This window comes from Argentina silus, assembly GCF_951799395.1.
Source record: "Argentina silus genome assembly, chromosome: 6".
NCBI lineage: Eukaryota > Metazoa > Chordata > Actinopteri > Argentiniformes > Argentinidae > Argentina > Argentina silus.
This window is the reverse complement of record NC_139660.1, coordinates 11721540-11726539: the sequence shown is the minus strand read 5'-3', so window position 1 is coordinate 11726539 and position 5000 is coordinate 11721540. Positions and strand designations below refer to the sequence as shown.

Here is a 5000-nt window from a genome sequence, read left to right as displayed (position 1 = left end):
CCATAACGTGAGAGAGCCCCCTTTATCTCTGCCACGATGTGAAGTTTCTCTATGTAATCATACCCATTAAAACTTCATCCATGCATATACTTGTACTTATGTTGTACATTTACCAGTGCCTGAGTTACCTGAGCATTACATTGATTACAATACAAAACATGACGAAGCCAATTAGCTTCACCAACTCAAAGCTCTGAATCTTTGACTATGGAATTGGCCCTTCCAGGGTGGGGATTTTACACAGAGTATAAACTCATGCATGTATAACAACTCATCCCAATGCCTTGCATGCATAATAAGTCATATGTCTATTGTGAAGGGGGAACTCCAGTGTTGGCTCTGGAGGGAAACACACTTGAATCTCATGAGAAAACCTTTTTTTTGTGTCTGTTGGTGTTGGGGGAAAAAACGTGTGTTTTTCTGTCTTTCTGGATTCCTTTCCCAAATCTCCCAAACAGCCTGGAGGTTTTGGGCTTGTGTGTGTGTGTGTGTGTGTGTGTGTGTGTGTGTGTGTGTGTGTGTGTGTGTGTGTGTGTGTGTGTGTGTGTGTGTGTGTGTGTGTGTGTGTGTGTGTGTGTGTGTAGTGTGTGTGTGTAGTGTGTGGGAGCAGGCAGGGTGCCCAGTATCACATGACAGGGAGCTGTGAGAAAGGGAAGAGGGAGAGAGGGAGTCAGGGAGAAGCATGGGAAAGTGGCGGCCCAGTACCGAGTCTGTTTACATGGGAGTGGCCCCCCGTGTTAAATAACTGAAGTATTATCTAAAGCATCTGATGAGACACCTAAGAACTTCTGCAGAAGTCGGCAGTTCTAGCTGCAGCACAGTCTTTGTCAATTAAAATAGCTCTTTTTTTTTAATGATCTTTAGAATCAGCCATTCATTTCACACACAAAATTTCTTTTGTAGGTTTCATTTATTTAGTTGTCTATTCTCTTTACATCTTTAAGGCTTGCTTGCATAGGAAGTGAAAACACCCGTTTGGGCTGCTCTATGTGAAAGGTGCTTATTATAGTGTTTGGGATTCAGTTGCCCCTCAGGCATGTTTATACAGGTGGTTTATAAATATATGGATATGTGTTCTTATAGTCAGAGGAACCCTACTTCTTTGTTGGTGTACTGTACCACTCTTGTTCTCATGGCGCGGTCAGGGACATACAGGGTCACCCCCCCCCCCCCCCCCCACCCCAAAACTCACACACAGACATACACAGACACACATACACCCACCCAGTCTACTGTACACTGGCTCAGTATGATTTTCCTGCGATTTTATTTGATTATGTGATTTATTGTGATTTTATCTGCAATGGTTTGAGTCCCGGCCTATGTCTCTATATATTTGGTATTCATCGTCTGAACTCACTGCCATTTTGCCAGAACATTCCTAGACAGTCTGCATTACCACTGCTAGTCATTCCGTCTAGCCAGAGTCTGAGATTTGCAGTTCTTTTCCACCCGTCCGCACAGACTGTGGTGTGGCTGGGATACTTTCCTCCCTCTCTTTTCCCCACTCTCCAACTCCCTCTATCTTTCTTTCTGCCTGTCTCTCTCCAGCCGCCCAGACAAGCCTACCATCCGCCGACTCTAAATGGCACCTTGTAAGTCTTTAGAAGCAGGTCAGCAAGTTTGCTGTGTGAAGTCATCGCTCTTTTCATGTAATGTAATGTATGCCATGTAGCAGACACTTTTATCCAAAGCCAATACAGTACAGTGAGTGTATAGGCGGGAACTGAACCCACAACCTTAGAGTTGCTTGCGTCATGCCAAATGAGCCACACAAGACCAGGCAGGTGTGTGTGTGTGTATGTGTGTGTGTGTGTGTGTGTGTGTGTGTGTGTGTGTGTGTGTGTGTGTGTGTGTGTGTGTGTGTGTGTGTGTGTGTGTGTGTGTGTGTGTGTGTATGTGTGTGTGTGGGCCAGAAATGCAAAGCTCCTTACCACAGGCAACCCAGAAGTATGGCTATTAATACAACCCTTTGTAAGTCTCTCTCCCTACTGCTCTCTTATTATAGAAAATCCAGCCTTAAATAATACAATTATTAAAAATAAATCTACTCACACAAAACATCCCACAAAACTGCCCTAGTCCTTCAGGCACATGGGTACTGTGAGATTGTGTTCTCTTGAAGGTGACTGAATTAAGTTAGTTAAACACTTAAGATCAATCAAATGCAAATGATAACTCCTTGAATTGCATCAACTAGCCAGGCTTTTGTTTTTGTGACACCAACCCCCACAGTATGAAAGGCCTTGCATTAGTATCATCATTGGAAGGACACTGTACTGTAGTTCATCTGTTCAGCTGCTCACACAACAGAAGCACTACAGTGTCAGATGACACGAGCTTATGGGGTTGAGCTATTAGTCATCCATGCTGTCATGCATCTGCAAAGCTTTGGTTTATTATATGATGGCCACATAATCCACTCACCACAAAGTAGCTGACTATAGTCATGATAAGCCTATTCAATACAGTTAACATTTTGATGTGTGCATGTTTGATGACTATGACTAATTTCTAATTACGCTATTGCGTCATAAATCATGTTTAATTGATTTTGTTATTTCTCCCAACTTGTCTCTGTTTAAATTACAATATGTCCCTCTTAGATACATTTTTGCTAGAAGGTATTTGCACAACAAACCTATACCCCATAGAGCCTTGTATTGTCAAGAAGACCCTATTGGTTTTCCTAACAACACTCTTGCATGAGTCAGCGAAACCAAAATATGGAGAGTTCTATTACAGACTCCAACCTTGTATCCTATACAACAGTGTCACTGAGTGGATTAGACACTTGTAATGTAGATGGTGTCAATGTCCTCTCCTTTCTCCTATTGTCATTCTTCCATCTCCCATAACCGCTTGTTTGGCAATGACATCACCTTTATTTGTCTGTTTACGGGAGCTTGTTGTGGCCAACATGCCTTGCCACTGTTGTGTAAACATGAGCAAGTGAGATTGCAGAGAGGGAGGACTTTGATTGACAGCTCTAACAGGAAGCACCAGGTCAGGTGGTTTCCCACACGGCTGATGATCTTGTGCCTTTTCCCCCAGAGGAATGATAAAACACGAGCTGCTCTGAGAGTAACTGCTCCGTCACCAGGGGTGACCCCATCCCACTCTCTCTCCCCTTCCTCATTCTCACTCCATCCCCGTACTCCCCCTCCCATTGGCCCATTGAGCCCGGCTCACTCCTTGCCTAATCCAATCACAACATTCGGTTCGGCAGCAGGGTGAGCTCATGCACATAGTCACCGATCACATGAGCTCATCGATTTAACAAGAACTCCCTCTCTCCCCTACCCACTCCATTGCTACTTCCCTCCCTCCCTCCCTCCTCTCCCTGTCCAATTCTCTCTTTCCTCTCCTACAATATCTCAGCCCCTACCAGCTGCTTCCTGGAAAGAGCTCAGCTGAGAAAGAAAGAGAGAGGGCGGGAGGAGTGTGAGTAAGGTGTAGAGGGGTGTGTGTGTGTGTGTGTGTGTGTGTGTGTGTGTGTGTGTGTGTGTGTGTGTCTGTGTGTGTGTCTGTGTATGAGTGCATTGTCTAAGTTTCCCAGCTGATGTCAGACTATATTTTCTGACGGTGAGCTCAGAGTGCAAGAGAGGGAGAGAGACTGCAGATGGCAACAAGCCAAGACTGTTTCTCTATGACAAGGACAAGGATGGGGGGGGCAGTCGAATGATCACATGAGTTCTGCATGACTTCAGCCTAGTTGTGTGTGTGACAGACTGTCCTCTCTTCTCTCACTTGTTCAACAAACTCAAGCGCCTATTGTCTCCACCAACACTCATATTCACACTGCATCACATGAGATACTGTTTGCCCTTATATGGACAGGGAGCTTAGAGATGAAAAAACAACAGTTTCAGTGATGAAAATGACCAGCAAGTGGCGAGTGTGAGCGGGACTTTCCCTTTGAACAACAGAGGCTTTGGCTCAGTGTCTGATCCAGCCATCTATTAATAGAACGAATGACTAAGAAAAAGCCATGTTAAAGATCCAGCCATCTATTAATAGAACGAATGACTAAGAAAAAGCCATGTTAAAACAATTAGGAAAACAAGTGTGTCCTTGGAGGGTACCCAGGAACAGTTCAATGATTTTGGAGTGGGGGCTTGGGGTTCCAGTCATCGAGGCTTGTTTCTTGGTTGTGACCTAAAGATCCTGTCAGCTGCTCTCTCTCTCTCTCTCTCTCTCTTAAAGAAAAATAAAACTGTTGTTTTGTTCTTGACAGATGTTTTTCACTCTCGGCCACTGGCCTGCTTTGTAAGCCTATCTGTCCAGTTCATTGAGCCCTGCAGACGTCATTGGCAAGAAAACTCCTACTACTGCGCAAAATGGCCTGCCTCAGAAAGGTTATCTGGCAGGGGAATGATGACAGTTTGGATTGGGATGAGGCTGCTCAGACAGTGCAGTCCAAGTAAGTTGAACAGACCAGAACTGACTAGAACTAGAGGTATAATAGTTGGCTTGGTTTCTTAGCAATTTTGTTTGTTCAATGTTTATGCATCCCTTTCGATGCGCTGCATTATATTTATGATATTTTGGTCATTGGTCATATTTTGTGAGGGTCTAGCTGGCTCCCATCTTTCACAACTGATCATCTTTTTTGTTGCAGATTTTTGTTTCCCTGATTCAATGTCTGTTTGTCAGTGGAGTGTTTCCTGTATGATGCTCTTATCACCTTAGATTTTATTTTCTGCACTTTTACCCCATGCATTTTGTATAATAAAATCTGTTTATGTAGACTGTAGACGCCACATGGTAGGAAGACAACACCTCAACCTATTTACTCGAAAGATAAAGAGGAATTTGGTCTTTCATTTTCAGGAAAACACTTTCTTTCCTCAAGACACTTGTGTCATCTGCTGCTTTCATTTCCTGTTTCTACTAACTCAGTGGGGCAGCCACATGACAACACACACACACACACAAACGCGCGCGCCGTAGCCCGTATGACAGGAAGCATGAGGAGACTGTCACAAGAGGCAATTCCT

At 44.2% G+C, this 5000-nt stretch overlaps 1 long non-coding RNA gene across 1 annotated transcript in view; it reads left to right on the top strand.

The window, feature by feature from the left end:
- Window positions 1-4417, top strand: part of LOC310806451 — a 10029-nt gene extending 5612 nt beyond the window's left edge. Inside the window, exon 3 of the long non-coding RNA XR_014554285.1 lies at window positions 4238-4417. This is a non-coding gene — a long non-coding RNA (uncharacterized lncRNA). The remainder of the gene's footprint in view (window positions 1-4237) is intronic.
- The last annotated feature ends 583 nt before the right edge of the window (window positions 4418-5000 follow it).